The 17,763-nt window shown below is 40.3% G+C and overlaps 1 long non-coding RNA gene and 1 pseudogene across 4 annotated transcripts in view; one reads left to right on the top strand and one right to left on the bottom strand.

The window, feature by feature from the left end:
- LOC143680822 (uncharacterized) overlaps positions 1–17,763 on the bottom strand; it is a 97,667-nt gene that overhangs the window by 23,068 nt on the left and 56,836 nt on the right. Inside the window, exon 6 of one of the 4 annotated variants that reach the window (XR_013174194.1) lies at positions 12,271–12,775. The exons of the other annotated variants lie outside the window; for them this stretch is intronic. This is a non-coding gene — a long non-coding RNA (uncharacterized LOC143680822). Of the gene's footprint in view, positions 1–12,270; positions 12,776–17,763 lie in introns of those variants that run through there. 4 annotated transcript variants of the gene reach the window in all.
- Positions 2,518–3,794, top strand: LOC143680821 (aurora kinase A pseudogene; annotated as a pseudogene).

Here is a 17,763-nt window from a genome sequence, read left to right as displayed (position 1 = left end):
TTTGTTGCCTCAAGAATTGTTAGCTTCTAAGTAGTGATTAAACGTAAACATGAGTACTATAATATTTATCTTGAATTTTAGTCACATACTAATTTTTTTAGCTTGTCAATTGATTTTCTTACCTTTTTAGTAATTATAATGGCTAATATTTTAATTAAATATCAGTCATCTTTAAAATGTCTTTCTACAAATGACTTGTTCATTTATCAATGTCCAAACAAAATCCACACATCGCATTTGGTGGATAGCTCCCTTGGAAATTTATAACACTTTCCCCTCCTTTAGTTTCATGATATTTATTTCTGAAATAAATTGGATCCTATGTTCTATAGAATTTCAGTGTGGGTACTTTTATATAATATTTGAATAGCTTTTATTACAAAGAGGGTCCAGAAGCCATGTAGGAAAAAAAAAGATGTCATTTAGCTAATATTTATTGAGCACCTATTATGCGTCAGGCACTGACAGAGTTTACTGCATTAAAAATAGTTATGAAAGTTTCTGAGGGGATAATGAATTTAAACCAGGTTCCATGTTAGTATATAGCCAATTCCCGAACATCTTTTCTAGAATCGTTGCACTTGCTACTATGTGCCACTCTGCCTTTCGGAGTGATTGATTCAACTTTCTAAATTTTTTAATTCCTGGGAATTTACACACCCTTCAAGTCTCCCTCGACCTTCAATTCACCTAGGGCCAGTCCCATATGAAGTATTTAGGCTATAATTCAGTGACAGTCACTGATCTCTGGTTTGGAAAAGGTACTTCTGGAAATAAAAATGGCTCTGCTCAAAAGTATAACCTTAGATTAACAACTCAAAGAAAGAGAAACAGTCTACAGGTAACTGAAGTGACCACTCACTTGAGAACAGAAATGTCAACACAGGCATGGGCTTTATTGATTTTTTTCAGAGATGTTATTTAGTTCCTGGTGCCTAGAATATCCTCCCCTTTGTCTGTCAAAGTCTCTCTAATTCCTCAAGGTCCAGTGGAAAGTTTATCTCCTCCATGAAATCTTCCCATCTATTCCTTGTATATATACCATCACACTATTTCTTATTTTCAATTCTAAGGCTCTGCTTTCTATTTTGGTTATTTCCACATCATTATTTATAAAATTTTAAGTTCTTTGAGGTAAAGACACATCATCCTTTCTGTTCCTTTTGGTTTCCTGTATCACATCTTGTGCAAGAAAATACTCAAATGGCCACTGAATTTAATTTTCTCTGTAATACTATCACTTTTTAAAGGTGTCTGATAGATATGTATGCAACTATTAGGATTTTTTTATATTGGTTACCAAAAAAAAGAGCTAAAGCTCTTTTAGACACTATAAAATAGTGGTGCATTGGTTTTATTTTCCTTTTATAAAATTAGTTTTCAAATATCACCAAATTCTATACTTCAAATACAATCTGACCTTATTCTATTTTTCTCCTTCGTAAATAATTTTGTGTTCTACGTTCTTTTCATTCTGTACGTACGCCTTACCACACACTTTTTAATAAAAAGCAACAATAATTTGGACCTAAATAATCCTCTTATATTTTCAGCACTGTGCTGGGTACAGAAGGGGTTGAAGAGAAGTAGAAGATAAAGTGACTTCCTGGAGCCTCAGCTGTCTTAGAATTAGCACAGTTCTGTGGGCTCAGGTCTCTATGAAACAAAACACAGTGAAGGCCCCTTGCTAGGTGTGGAGATTGTGTGATTTTTATCTGGTGATCTGAATATCAAAGAGGAAAAATTAAGGAGATGATTAATATCTGTAGAATGATTGATTTACCTGAGCTCAAACAACAGGCAGAGGACATGAGCTGAAGGAGAACCTATTCAGTCTCACATTTTCAGCCTCATACTGTTGACTGAGGCACATTATCTCCATTCTAGAATATTGAATATTTAATCTCAGAGGCAAGAGAGTTCAGAACTATGACCAAATTAGGCAGATAAAATATTTCCAACGTCTTTTCATTTGAAGTCATTTTCTAACCATTTTCGGAACCCTTTTATCTTCCTAGTACTATACGATACAAAAATAAGCTTAAATATTTGTGTTAGTATTAACAGAATCACAATTGGTGGACAGAACCAACCATTTAGGAAGTCCTGTATATTCTACCAGCTCCAATGCCAACAGGCAGTATGACCCAAGGCAGCCCGCTGAGTCTCTATTTTCACACCTAAACAAATATAAAATTAGTTTTTCACTTATTCATAACTTAGTTTATGTGAAATGTCTGATTGTACTTTTTAAAATTAGAGACTGAAATAATTTAGTCCAGTTTAATCACATTTTTGAACGTCTGTTCTCTGCCAAGCTCTTTGCTTATGTGTGCATGTGTTTTGGAGGATATCAGGGAGTAAAAGATAAATAAGACATGACCAGAGGAGCTAATGGTCTAGTGGAGGAGGCAGATTACTTTACTATCAAATCCCTTCCCATAGATGACAGAGCATGCACAGCTTCTATTGAGGGGTTTCATTAGTAAAAAATAGTATCCCAATGGCTGAGCTCTCAGTAGGACTCGGCCGCATGGGTTCGAGATAGTATCTGATGGGTGCATGAACCAGTAGGGTCAGGAATCATGGATAAATCTAAAGAAAACATTTCAGGACCCATTAAGACGATAGCTTCTCTTGGTGATTGTCCAAAATGCGTTCTGGTGACCCCACAGTTTCCTTCTCAGAATCCGTTATCTGCAAGTAGTGGCCAGGCACAGAGGGTCTTTTGTCCTTCAAATAGCTCCCAGTGCATTCCTGCACAAGCACGAAAGCTTGTTGCCAACTGTAAACTTGTTCAGATTCAGAAACAGAAGCAATTGCAGACCACACCTGTGCCTCATCCTGTCTCCAGGCCACTGAATAACACCCAAAAGAGTGAGCAGCCCCAGCCACAAGCATCTGGAAACAATCCTGAAAAGGAACTAGAATCAAAACAGAAAAAAGAAGAATCAAAGAAAAGGCAATGGGCTTTGGAGGATTTTGAAATTGGTCACCCACTGGGTAAAGGAAAATTTGGTAATGTTTATTTGGTAAGAGAAAAACAAAGTCAGTTTATCCGGTCTCTTAAAGTATTATTTAAAGCTCAGCTGGAAAAAGCAGGAGTTGAGCATCAGGTGAGAAGAGAAGTAGAAATACAGTCTCACCTTAGGCATCCTAATATTCTCAGACTATGGTTACTTCCATGATGCCTCCAGAGTTTACCTAATTCTAGAATATGCACCTCTTGGAGCAGTCTATAGAGAACTTCAGAAACTTTCCAAGTTTAATGAACAGAGAACTGCTACTTATATCACAGAATCAGCAGATGCACTGTCTTACTGTCATTCAGAGTTATTCATAGAGACATCAAGCCAGAGAACCTGCTCCTTGGCTCAGCTGGAGAGCTTAAGATTGCAGACTTTGGGTGGTCGGTCCATGCCCCATCCTCCAGGAGAACCACTCTCTGTGGAACCCTTGACTACTAGCCTCCTGAGAGGACTGAAGGCCGAATGCATGATGAGAAGGTGCATCTTTGGAGCCTTGGAGTTCTTTCCTATGAATTTTTAGTTGGGAAACCTACTTTTGAAGCAAATACATACCAAGAGATTTACAACAGAATATCAAGGGTTGAATTCACATTCCCTGACTTTGTAATGGAGGGAACCAGGGACCTCATTTTAAGACTATGGAAGCATAATCCAAGCCAAAGGCCAAGTCTAAAAGAGGTACTTGAACACCCCTGGATCACAGCAAATTCATCAAAACCACCAAGAAGCCAAAAAAGCAAAGAATCAACTACCCAGCAATCTTAAGAATCTTGTAGGGGGAGAATTCTTTGAGCTGGGGCTTCTATATAATCTGGCAAGAAAATGCTACTGAAACTCACAGCCTGCCCTCAGTTGCCATTGCTACAGAAAATATTACTTTATTATTATTATTTTTTAATTTACTGAGCAGGCAGTACTTCAGCTATTTCTATTCAGGAAGCTCTTCTTCAATAAACATGATACTCTGAAGTGAAAGTGGCGGTGATAATCGTGCTGATTTTACTGGCCTTATGACCTCAAGGCAGGGTTCAACCGCAGCTGCCCCAGCAGCCTGTGCAGGGTGAGGAATCTTGTGGAAGAAACACACAGTCTGGTTGTGGAAAATGATGACTTCCCGACTTGATCAGTTCAAGAGCAGTGCAATAACCTTCCAAGTACCTAAGTGTGTGTGTAACTTATTGGGTGGCCAAGCCTGGCCTGTTGGAATGAATACTTGATTCTTTTTAAAGACTTTTGCACAGATTTGTGTTTTCTTTCAATAGCATCTCCTCAGAAAGGCTCTCAATTACACAATTTTGGGTTTTTACTTCTAGCTGCTATAAAATACTGGAGACTAAAAGAGACATCAATTTAATGATTCCTATCGTCTCTGTATAACTCCACCTTCACCTTTGATCTTTCCATACCTCTCTTTAGGGATATTTGGGCTATGGCAATTCTAAATTTTTGATATTGGAAGGGTCTGTAACTAATATGAGATGGGGAGATGGAACTATCTGATGTTCTGGAGAGGCTGGGCTAGGTTTCAGGACTTATCTGGACCAGGGAAAAATCTGGAGGTTGTAGGTTTCTGAAAAGTTACTCTAGTGCATGGAACCCTTGTGGAATCTTGTATACTGCCCTAGGTGTTCTTTAGGATTGGCTGGAATGGTCCTGGTTGAGGGTTGACAGGTTACAATATATAGCAAGATCTGCATAAGAGCAACCCCCAGAGTAACTTCTCAACTCTATTTGAACTCTCTCAGACACTGATATTTTATTAATTACATGTCTTTCCCCCCATTTTGGTCAGGATGGAATTGTTGATCCCATGGTGCCAGGTCTGGATTCATCCCTGGGAGTCATCTTCCATGTTGCCAGGAGACTTTCAACCCTGGATGTCATGTCCCACATAGGGGGGAGGGCAATGATTTCACTTGCAGAATTGGGCTTAGAGAGACTGAGGCCACATCTGAGCAACAACAGAGGTCCTCCAGAAGTATCTCTTAGGCATGCCTATAGGTAGTCTAAGCCTCTCTGCTACCTACATAAGCTTCACAAGAGTAAGCCTCACTATCGAGGGCATAGCCTATTGATTTGGGTGTCCCTAAAGTTTGACACAGTATTAGGGGATTCCCTCATGGTAAGGTTTGATAGCTCCATAGTCTTACTCCCCTCCCTTGGGGGACTTTGCCAGTACTTTTTGATTATCTGCTTAATATACTCGAATGTATCCAGGCATTACAATAATCGATACAGGATTAAAGGACCTCTTTCTTATTCTGTGCTCCCTGTGTTTTAGTTGTTCAAATGAGTATAGAGATAGGTTGAATTAGATCATGCACTACAGAAAATTTCAGTTCCAGACCAAATAAACCTTTCTTCCATTGGTCTCAAAGAGTATGTGTGCTTCCAAAATATAAACACTGTCTTCCTTACCCCTATATTCTGAATTACTTTAACCCCAACCTGTTCAGCTTCATTCTTATCTCTAAATATCATATTATATATATAAAACAGCCTCTTAAAATCCAGAAATAATAATCATCACTCCAGACTTAATGTGTCTGCTCTAAAAGCTTACAGCCTAGGCCCCTGTTTTCTTATAAGCATTTTCTAAAGGTGACCGTACCATTCTTGTTCTTTTGTTTCTGGCTTATTTTGCCTCACCAAATGTCCCACATGTTCATTCACAACGTTGCATGCCTCAAAACTTTGTTCCTTTTTGTAGCACACAGTTTTCGATCATATGTATACACCATCATTTGCCAACCTACTTCTCCGTCAGTGCATCCTTCAGCCACCTGCATTCATCGGGCATCATGTAGAAGCCCAAAGTCCACAGTCCATCAACATTCTCAATTTTAGATAGTTTCATTGTTCCCAAGAGAAAGAAAACCAATAAACACACTCTCGCCAAATAGGAAATCGAAACCTCTTCTTAACTCTTGTCCCTCCCCCCATTATTTACCTCTGCTGTTGCTGCAGTAGTGCTGATGGTTTCCTTTTGAACATAGCTCATAGCATGCAATAGCAGTTTTCCCCCTGTACCCTGGACTTAAACCCTCTTTATACAAGAATCATATCTTTGCAGCAATTTTTACGAGAACTCATTCATATTTCTAGTGTGAATCAGTGGAACACATAGGTCTATACAACCACTTTCAATATTGTTCATCTTCAATATGGTAATGTTACTTACACACCCACTAGAGAATCACCTTCGCTCCTTTCTATTCCCTTACATTGGAGTTCAACCTCATTAGCAACAGCTCACCCATCTCTAGCTTCTATGTATCTCTAAGTCCCTTATATTCTGTATTATAAGCCTCTGATTATACCTTTATGCTGGTCATAAAAGTGGAATCATACAGTATCTATCCTTTTGTGTCTGGCTAACTTCACTCAGCATTATGTCCTCAAGGCTCATCCATCTTGTCATGTGCTTCAGGACGTCATTTCGTCTTACTGCTACATAATATTCCATCACATGTATATAAAGCATTTTGTTGATCCACTTGTCTGTTGATGGGCATTTGGTTTGTTTTTATCTTTTGGCGGTTGTGAATAATGCTGCTATGAACATCGGTGTGCGAATGTCTGTTTGTGTCGTTGCTTTCAGCTCTTCTGGGTATACCAAGTAATGCTATGGCTGGGTAATAGGGCAACTCAATATTTAGTTTCCTAAGGGACCATGAAACAGTCTTCCAGAGTGGCTGCACCATTATGCATTCCCACCAGCAGTGCATAAGTGTCCCAGTTTCTCCACCTCCTCTCCAACATTTATAGTTTCCTGTTTGTTTAATAGCAGCCATTCTTATAGGTGTGAGGTTGTACCTCATTGTAGTCTTGTTTTATAATTGGGTTGTTTGTTCTTTTGTTGTTGAGTTGTATGGATTCTTTGTATATACAGGAAATCAAACCTTTGTCCGATATGTGATTTCCAAATATTTCCTCCCATTGAGTTGGCTGCCTCTTCACCTTTTTGACAAAGGCTGGTGGGATGGGGGCACCTGGAGCACGGAGAACGGGAGTGGGTGAAGGAGTTCGGGTGTGTGGGGTGTGGGTGAGTCACCAGTCACAGGGCTGTGCTGGTAAGGGTGTCACACCCAAGGAACGTGGCCTGACTTACTTCCTAGTCCCCAGCTCACATCCATGCACTGCTGCGGGCTCCGTGCCTCCACACCACGCTCCAGCTTTCTGCTTCTCAGTGCCTCGGCCTCTGCAACCAAGGCTGCTGCAGGTGGTGCAGAAGGCTCTCCCAGGTCAGCTGCACTCCTGAATCGCCTCTGCAGTCGCCCTTCTGTCCCTTCTCTAACTTTTCCATGGAGCAGGGCTAATCTCAATCCTCTCTATTCAGCCATCTTTCTGGAAGTGGCCCTGAAGATTTTAAAGAGCTGCCTGAAAATTTTAGGAAGGCAATTGAACATGCCACAAAAATCTAAGCCAAAGAAAAACCAAGATGAGCTTAGACAGATAATCACTAGTCCTGAGAGGTTTAATGAGGAGAAAATTAAATAGTGCAGAAAAAACCCAACATTCTGTCTGGTATGTAGAAAATACTCAATACATCTGTTTCGATTTGGTAATGTTGCCAGAATGCACTATACCAGAAATGGACTGGCTTTTATTAAGGGGATTTATTAAGTTACAAGTTACAACTCTAAGGCCATGAAAATGTCCAAAGAAAGGCCACCAACAAGAGGATACCTTCACTCCAGGAAGGCTGACCACATTCGGGTTTCTCTGTCAGCTGGGAAGACATGTGGCTGGCATCTCCTGGCCCTCTGCTCCGGGGTGTCTAGGCATCTGCTCTCTGTATGGGTCTTTTAAGGACTCCAATAAGCTAATTATGACCCACCTTGAATGGGCAGGGGTTATTTGTCCATGGAAATAATCTAATGAAAAGGTCACACTTTAAATGGAAGGTCTGCCCCCATAAAATTGGATTAGGATTAAGAGAACTTGGCTTTTGTGGGGTACATAATAATTTCAAACCAGCACAACATTCTTGTTGCATCTGACTCTCAGATAAGATGCTTATAATAATTCGGAGACCATCTGAGGTTCTAAACATGGAGAAGACCCTAAGCGTGATGCTTTCTATTCAAGCTTGAGGGAAAAAAAACTATGGGAAAGAGGTAGTTATCAAATGCATGTGAAAAGTATTCGTACATGCATATTTGCATTTCTCTGAATGCTGCTGTAAATTATATTGTTTCTGCTTACATATAATTACTAGTGTAGTATTTACTGATATTTGATGATAGTATTTAATGTAGAGTAATGACAACATTTAATAAGTATAGTTAGCTGCCTAGAATAAAGCATAATCAAGTGGGAAATTCTGCCAAATCTTTATCTTGGTTAGCTGTACTCATTCATCCAATACTATTTATTGAGCTCCTGCTTTATGCCAGCCACTGTGGAAGCAGCTGACAACCAGTTTTTGAAGTTTGATTCTGGATGACACAGATAGTGCACAACTAATCACAAACAATTATTTAATTACAATCGTGTGGTGTGTTTCAAAGGAGAAGCGCAGGAGGCTAAGAGGGCATGCGATTAGGTGCCCCAGACAGAAGGCTAGCGGATGGTGCACTTTGGCTGTGAGGTGTGATAGCTAACACACTGTCATTTGCCAGATCCAACTTGTCCCTAAGGTCTGTATACGAAGACCAGAGGAAGGAGCAGTCTGCTGTTCTGGGTCCGCCGTCACTCCTGGCCCTTGTTGATGGGTGGTATAATAGCCAGTGGAGCGGGGGGCAGCAAGAAGAAAATTCACTCAGTGTGAAAAGCAGAAAAAAGTCACAGCTTCAATTTTTTCATCGGCTGGGAATATTCAGAAAATAGTTTTATTTTAAATGTTATGAAATAAAAGCCTCTGATAACAGAGGATAAGGGCAATGTTAGAGGTAAACAGGTTTACAAGAGGCCAAGGGAATGAGAGAGGGCAAAGGAAAATTTGAAAAAGAGGTGAAAGAGGAGGAGAATTATGGGACTTAACGTTCATTTAGTTATTGTGGGACAATTTATGGTCCTTGTGTCACTTTACTCAAATTCATATGCTTTTGTGGTTACTATTAAATAGAAGGTCTAATATATGCTGTGATAGGTGCTAGGAATACAAGAGTGAGCAAAACAAGTCCTTATTCCTGCTTCACGGAGCTTACATTTTAGAAAGGAGTAACATCACTAACAAATCACAAAATAAAACAGATCATAGGAAGAAATGTGCATGTGGGTTCAACCAACACTGGATAAATGCTATGAAGGACAGGTGTGCCTGGTGGTCTCATTCAAAGCAACAGGGGAACCCCACCTAGTCCAGGCCACAGTGCATCGGGGAAATGATAGGTAGTAGAAAGGTGAAGAAGGTAAAGTGGTACCCAGTGGGGGCAGGATGAGATGGGGAGAATGCTGCTCCCTGGGGGAGGAAAACACGCAGAGGCCTTGTGGCCGGGAGGACTGTGACGTGTTTGAGAAGCTGGAAAACATTTAGTAAGGAGAGAGCAAAAAGCAAGAGCATAGGAGGAGATGAGATGGGAGGGGTGCAGAGGGGTCAAGTCAGACAGGGTTTAATAGACCATGTTTAGGATCTGAGTATCTGCCCTAAGGGCAATGGGAGCCATTCATAGGTTTACAAGGAATGAAGTCCTGATACATGCAACAACACAGACAGACCTTGGGGACATTCTGTTGAGTGAAATATGCCAGACACAGAAGGACAAATACTGTATGGTCGCACTGGCATGAAATAATTAGAATAAGCAAATTCATAGAACCAGGAACTAGGACACAGGTTACCAGGGGCCAGAGTGGGGGATGGGAACGGGGAGTTAATGCTTAATTGGAACAGAGTTTCTCTTTGGGATGATGGAAAAATTTTGGTAATAGATGATGGCAATGGTAGCATAACATTGTGAACGTAAGTAACACCACTGAATTATGTAAGTAAATGTGGTTAAATGGGGAAATTTTAGGTTATACATGTATTACTAGAATAAAATTAATTGTGTAATTATAATAATATTGTTTCATCAATTTTAACAAAGGTACCATGCTACTACAACATATTAATAATAGGGAGGACTGTGGGGAGGGGGTAGTGGGAACTCTCTATTTTCTGCATTTTTCTGTAAACCTATAACGTCTGTAAAAAAAAAAGTAACAAAAAGACTTACATAGGTGATGATTTCATTTGACTTGAGTTTTGTGAACTTCATTACTGTTGCTGGAAGAACACAGTGAAGAAGGGTTTAAATGGATTCAGGAAGGCCAGTTAGGAGGCTACTGCATAGCCTAGAGGGTGATCAGGAAAGCACGGGCTGGGGTGCCGGTGGTGGAGACGGTGGAGAGAAGTAGACAGACTGGGATGTATTTAGGAAGTAAAGTTGTCAGGACTTGGAAGAAAGTTTCAGATTCATGGGACTAGGTGATGGCAAAGCAGTTTGGACGGTGGAGAGAAGTAGACAGACTGGGATGTATTTAGGAAGTAAAGTTGTCAGGACTTGGAAGAAAGCTTCAGATTCATGGGACTAGGTGATGGCAAAGCAGTTTGGACGGTGGAGAGAAGTAGACAGACTGGGATGTATTTAGGAAGTAAAGTTGTCAGGACTTGGAAGAAAGTTTCAGATTCATGGAACTAGGTGATGGCAAAGCAGTTCCTCACAGAGGGAAACCTGGAGGAGGACCAGGTGTGCCTTTGCGACAAGCAAGTGGAGGTTCAGTTCAGGCAGCTGGATACCTGTGTGCGGAGCTCAAGCAGGCAACTGGGGCTAAGGCTTAAAACATGGGTATCGCAGGGTGTGGTCCTGCTTAAGACCACGTGGTTTAGAGTGCAAAAGGTTCAGGGCTGCCCTTGAGAAATTCTAACGTTTGGGGTTTGGGGAGGGGATAATAGGCTGAGAGGAGCCAGAAAGGTATAACCCCGATTGCAACGTCGGCTTTCTCAATTATGGCATTCCAGTACACGGCGCTCCACTTTATGGGTGAAATGATCTCATATTTTAAGAACTGAGAATGTAAAATGGTGCAGCCACTGTGGAAAACAATATGGTGGCTTCTCAAAAAGTTAAATATAGGATTCCCGTACGATCTGGCAAGCCCACTTCCAGGTATATTCCCAAAGAGAGTGGAAACAGGATCACAAACAGATATTTATATACCAGTGTTCATAGCAGCATTATTCACAATAGCCCAAAGCTGGAAACAACCCAAGTATCCATCAACAAATGAATGGATAAACAAAATGTGGTCCATACACATGATGAAATATTATTTGGCCATAAGAAAAAAAAATGAAGTTATGAGACATGCTGCAACATGGAAGAACCTTGAAAACATTAGGCTTAGACAAATAAACAAGACCTATAAGGAAAAAGCTGCATAACATCAGTTAGATGACAGAAATAGCAAATTTGCAGCTACAGAAAGCAGATTAGAGGTTACTGTGGGAGGGGACTGAGGGAAGGAGGAAAAGGAATGCTTGTTTGTAAAAATAAAAGAATTTAAAAGAAATTTTTAAAAGACAGTGAAGTAGATTTGATGTCACACACCAGCAATACCTGCAATTAAGGAGCCTGCAATAGTAATGAGACTCACCTGGAAATGAGCTGAGGGCACACTCACAGGACAAGGTAGAGATCCAGAGGAAGAGGGAGGGGGCAAAATTCACAGAAGTCATTTCTTGTGGCCCCTGTATACACACACCCCTCATGGACTGCTGAAAGGACCTCGGTGTTCATCTTCAAGTCCTGCGGGAGAATGTAGAGGGAACCCAGGGACACAAGGAAGTCAAGGAGAAAACACCCACACCACTGAGGAGCAAACAGAAGAGTTGGAGAAAACACCCCTGGAAACAGAAGGGACTCTCAGAAAACACATGCCTTGTACTCTCACAGGAAAGAAAAAGCATGAGAACTCTATGAGAAAAAAAAAAAAGATAAAAGCTGTTGAAATAAATCATCTGAGTGAGATAAAACAAGGAAGCTGGAAGTGCTAAGAAAAGAAAGCAAGGACAAAATATCATTTTAGAATATATATGATAGAAAGGGCAGACAGCACAATTTGTGCAATAGCCAAATTAGTATGTAAATAGAGAGCACTTAAGGAAAAATCACATAAACTTCAGGGGAAGAAACAAAGAAATAAATGTAATCAGAAGAAGGTAGAAGAGAGGCAAGGAAAAGCTGGAATGCCAATGTGACAGGTACTGCTGACTACTGATCCTGCAGCCATTCCCACCCCCTCCTTCCTCGCCTACCTCCACCACGGGACAACAAAAAGCTGAATAATTACTAGCCCAACCTCTTTAGGAAGATACACATTTTCTGACCAAAACATGTTGCAACTACTTTCATTAAGAAAAGCAAGTTGTAGAACTATACAGGAAAAAAATTATGATTATGTGTATGTGTTTGTGCATGATGAAATGAAATGGAAGAAAAACCTGAAAAAAAAAAAAAAAGAAATCTGCAATCTGTGTCATTTATGTCTTGAGATAAATCTAGATAGCTACATTGGATTAGACGTTTTCATTGAACACAGATAGGTTGATTTACAAAGCATTTACCCCATAAAAACATGTTCTTAAACTTAATCCATCCCTGTGGGTGTGAACCCATTGTAAATAGTACCTTTTGATGTGGTTGCTTCAGTCAAGGTGTGACCCACCTTAAAAGGATGGATCTTACTCCTATTACCGGAGTTCTTTAAACACAGAATGAAATTCAGACACACAGAGAGCAGCTAAAATTCAACAGAACCTGGAAGAGAACAGAGAGACCAGGAGAGGCCGCTATGTGAAGGAAGAGCCAAAAATAAAGGATTGCCACAGCCAGCCTTGGAATGCCAGGCTTCAGGAAGAAAACACTGCCTTGATGATGCATTGATTTGGACTTTCTCTTGGCCTCAAAACCACGAGCCATTAAATTCCCATTGTTTAAGCCATCCCTTTGCATAGTATTTGTTTCAACCGCCAAAGAAAATCAAAACAATGTCCATGAAATTTAGGAGATCATTATTAGCAGAGGCTGATTGGAGGTGAATGGGGTAGAAGCTGTATAAAAATGAGCCGAGGAGTAAACGGGAAGTGAAGAAATACAGAGGAAGAACAGACAACTATTTAGAAACTTGATTGTAAAAAGGAGAGAGAAGGATGTAAGATCTAGGGAAGGGCTGGGATTGAATCAGGTCCCCCCACAAGGCATGTCCAGTCCTCACTCCCAGTCCTGTGCTATGGACACATTTGTAGGGGGGATATTCAAAGATACTATTAAGATGAGACCAAAATGAATGAGGGTGAGCCTTAATCCCATATGACAGAAGTCCTATAAGAAATCTGGACCATCAGCTAGTAAAAGCCGGAGAAAGAGACAAAAGGAGACAGACTGCCATGTGATAGGGGACTGTGGCAAGCCAGCACCAGAATGCTATAGACCCTGGAAAAGCATACTCTACTGATACCTTGATTTTGGACTTTTAGCTTCCCAAACTGTGAGACAATAAATTCCTGCTGTTTCAGTCAACCAGTCTGTGTTATAACAGCCCTGGCAAATTAAGAAAGGCTGTTTATGTGTGTATGTGAGTATTTTGAGATGGGGAAGTCTTAAGCATGTTTAAATGTCTTCGGGAAGGATCCAACTGAGGGAGTGAGGTGACTAGAATAAGAGAGAAAAGGGCTAACAGAGAGTAAACTGCAGAGAGTACCGTTCCTGAAAAAGAGGGTAAGAATGGGATCTAAAAGCAGAGGAGTTAGCCTCAGGTAGCAGGGGAGGAGGAAGGAAAAGGAAGTTCAGGAAATCAGCACGAGTGTTCTTGAAATAAGGACTGTGTCATCTAATCTGAAAAAGGAGGGAACTGAAGTAGCTTAAAAACTAGGTAGAAATTTCTCCCATTGGATTGTGAGTTCTTGGAATGTAAGAACTTTGTTTCAACTGTTTTTGCTCCAAGACAAATACTCAGCAAATGTATGTCGTACTGAAGTGATAAAAGCCTTGCTGTTTCTCAGATCTCTAGTAATGAGTGTCAAATTCAAATCCATGAGAGAGCAGATGAAGATGCTTGGAGAACAGCTGCTTCAAAGAACAGAGATGTAGATGGTTGGAGATGCTTGGAGTCCAACGGACATCACCATGAGATGCTAAGCAAGCCAGAACCTAGAAAGAACCAAGGGAAGTCAGAAGATGAAAGCCAGCCCTGGAGAAGCAAAGTTCCCACAGGAACAGAGGCTGAAGGCAACAGAGCCCAGGAGCAAGGGGCCAGCAGATGCCAGCCATGTGACTACCCAGCTGACAGAGGTGTGCCTGACCCATCGACCTTTCTTGAGTGAAGATAACCTCTTGTTGGTGCCTTAGTTTGGACAATTTTGTAGACTTAGAACTGTAAACTTGTAACTTATTAAATTTCCCTTTTTAAAAGCCAAAAAAAAAAAAATCCAAATCCAAATCCTTTGGGCTAACTGATTATTATTGAAGATACAAAATATATGCACCTTTTTTAGTTTGGTGAGAGAATAGATTTTTAAATGTATAAATGTCGTCAGAATGAAGGCTCACCACACTCATAAACATTATTGTTACTTATAAATGTTTATTTTAGTCCAGCAGAATTTAATAATGTGTGTCTTGCCACAACATGAAATTTTATTTTAGTTGTCTATTTGCCTGGTTTAATGCTCAAGCTAGTGCTCTAAGAAAGCCCCAGGTTGGTCCTTTTGCATTTTATAGACTTCTGAGATTGCTGTCCTCGAAGACATGTCATGCCAACTAAATTTACATTATTTCATGGTATTCAAGGTAGAGCATCTCCTACTTCCATAAATTAAAAAGAATTTGTAACATAAAACAAAAGTCTAGCCTATTGACAACCAAAAGACAATCACAAAGAACATTAATGAGGGAGAGAGCAGTTAATTATAACTTCTGATTCAAAAGTAAATCATAAACAATCAAAATAGCACTAAAAATTCAAGTATCAATATGGCAAGTTTCTTATTTATTAAACCAGGTTTTTGGAGGTAGAGACTGTTTTACTTTCTATTTTTTAATAAAGTTCATCTACTCCAGTCTTAAAATAGCCTAATACCTGCTAAGCATCTAACATAATGTATTTGCATTAGAGATACAATATCTACAATATCATTCATATCTATTTATATTGGCATTAATTTGTTATCCAATGTCTAATCCCTTAAGTGTGCTGTCTTTTCTGAACCTGTAGCTTTTGTATTCTCAAGTTTTTATGCTATGCTCAATGCTTAGCACAGAGCCTGGTTTATCAGAGGAGCTCACCGAATGTTGTCTGAACAAACTAAGGCTTCCCAGCGGTACAACTAAGTGTCCTACAACTTACTTTTCTGATTCAATGATAAAAGTAGGTTGAAGACTGTGTCCACCTCATCTTTCTGTCTCCTATATTGCCAGGCATGCCCAGAATCTTCCACAGAGGTTTGCTGAATGAGTTAGCAACATTATAGTTATAATTAGTCCTGAGTTGGTCAGTACTAATGACCAACTTTGACTAGTTTATCTCCTTTCATTTATTTTGTCTTCTCAATTTTTTTCTCTCTTACTATGCCTTTGGCAATTCTTCTCTCTTCTTAAATTGGTCTGTTTCTCTGCTTTATCTTTTAGTTTTAGTCCTTTCATATTTGCCTTTTCAAGAAAAATTGGTGTCATGCCTTTTATATTCTGCTGTCTGACTGTATTGGACAGATTGAGTAAGGCAGCCTCTACTGATGTTAAGACCCACAGTATCAATGATATGATCAATAAAGGATAATCAGCACAATGACAGCCCAACGTGACACTGAAATACTTGGATGTCCTTCAGAATCTGTCAGCTGAGCTACCTTCCGTGTGTGCATGTGTGGAGTGAATGTGTGTATATTCCATATATAACCCCTATCCCTACTGTAATAGAGATAAAACACATGCTTTTCCTCTTTTGTTGTGGTTTTTTGACTCTTCCTTGTCAAGTATTAATAATAATGCCTGTGGGATTGGCACGCATTCACAGTAATTACATTTGAGGTTACCCACTGGGTTGGAGCTTCGCTTGGAGGTTTAATCACTCACGAAAGCAGTTCATGATGTTTTATACTTCACTGCCATGAACAGTACTTCTTAAATAAGCTTTGATTTAGCTCAATGGATTCATGTATTTAAGAAAAATGAGGTGATAATTCTGATACATTTTTTTTATATAGGGAGCCTGTTATTCAAAGAGTAACTTTCTACATTCACACATGATTTTTTTAGGTGGGCTCAAGAAAGCAACATTAGCCTATAATTTGGGTTTTTTCATTCTGCATCTTGACAAAACTCATCCCTGTAAAAAATAATAATTGTTGCCAAGTGCTTACTCTACCATAGCTTTCTCTACTTACAGCGCTCTTAATCCTTGCCACGAGCATACAAGGTGGTCATTCTCCTTTTCTCAGGTGAGGAAACTGAGGCTTCTCAAAACTGGGTAACCTGCCTATGATCAGTCAAGCAGTAAGTGGATTTCCAAAGAGGAACCTCTTTCACAGATGTGGTGGGGAATGTTAGAGCTAGGGAGAAATATAGGTTAGGCCAAGAGAATAGAGGGGGAAATAGATACCCTCACCCATGACTTCTTCGTGTACTGTTGTGAGTAAGATTCCTGCCCAGAGGTCCTGACACTACTGCTAGATGGAGGTGAAGAGGCTGGTGTAAAACCATACTACAGTCCAGAAAAATATTTTTGACTGGCACAATAAATTGAAAACTTGAGAAGTGGGGATGGGATTAGGAGATTTTAGGGTAGTTGGTGTTAAGTGGACCACTCAACTCCTGCAGCAGACCACTGGGCACGCTTGTCAAAAGTGCAGGTTTCTGGACCCCTCCCAACCTGCTGCCCTGCATCCTAGGCTGGGGCTGGGGTGGGGCATGTCAGGCGATGCTTGTGGTGCTATGACAGGAAATTATGATGGAAAGACACTAATATTCCCAGCTGTGTTAATTTCTTAGGGCTGCTGTAATAAATTTTTACAAATTTGGCAGCTTAAAACAACATAAATGTATTTCCTCACAGTTCTGGACGCTAGAAGCTGAAATCAAGACATTGGCAGGTGCATGCTTTCTCTGATGTCTCTGGGGAAGAATCGTCCCTGCCTCTTCTCAGCTTCTGGTGATGGGGGCAATCCTGGGCATTCCATGACTTGAACACTCCAGGCTGCCTCCGTCTTCACACGGCCTCCTCCCTTGTGTGTCTCTTTGTGTCTCTTCTCCTCTTATAAGGACATCAATCATCCTGGATTAAGGCCTTCCATACTGCAGTATGACCTCATCTTAACAAATTACATCTGCAAGGACCCTTTGACCAAATAAGGCTGCATTCTAAATAATGTCCTGGGGGTTAGGACTTCAACATGTCTTTGAGGGGAAAAAAATTTCAATCTCTAACACCAGTTCAGTCTTTAAAATTTACTTATAGTGCTTGCTTTGGCAGCCCATATACTAAGACTAATTGTTTTAATTTGCTAAAACTGACAAAATGCAATATCCCAGTAATGAGTTGGCTTTTACAATGGGGATTATTAACTTACAAATTCATAGTTTTGAGGCCGTAGGAAAATCGTCCAAATCAAGACATCAACAAGATGATGTTTTCTTCCTAAAGAAAGGCTGCTGGGGAGCCGATAACTCCTCTGTCACATGGTGGCGTCTGCTCGTCCTTCTCTCCCAGGTTTCATTGCTTCCAGCTTCTGGCTTCAGTGGCTTCCTTTCTG

This window comes from Tamandua tetradactyla, chromosome 4, assembly GCF_023851605.1.
Source record: "Tamandua tetradactyla isolate mTamTet1 chromosome 4, mTamTet1.pri, whole genome shotgun sequence".
In the NCBI taxonomy this organism is placed as follows: domain Eukaryota; kingdom Metazoa; phylum Chordata; class Mammalia; order Pilosa; family Myrmecophagidae; genus Tamandua; species Tamandua tetradactyla.
The sequence above is the reverse complement of the archived record's forward strand: the minus strand, read 5'-3'. Positions and strand labels throughout refer to the sequence as shown.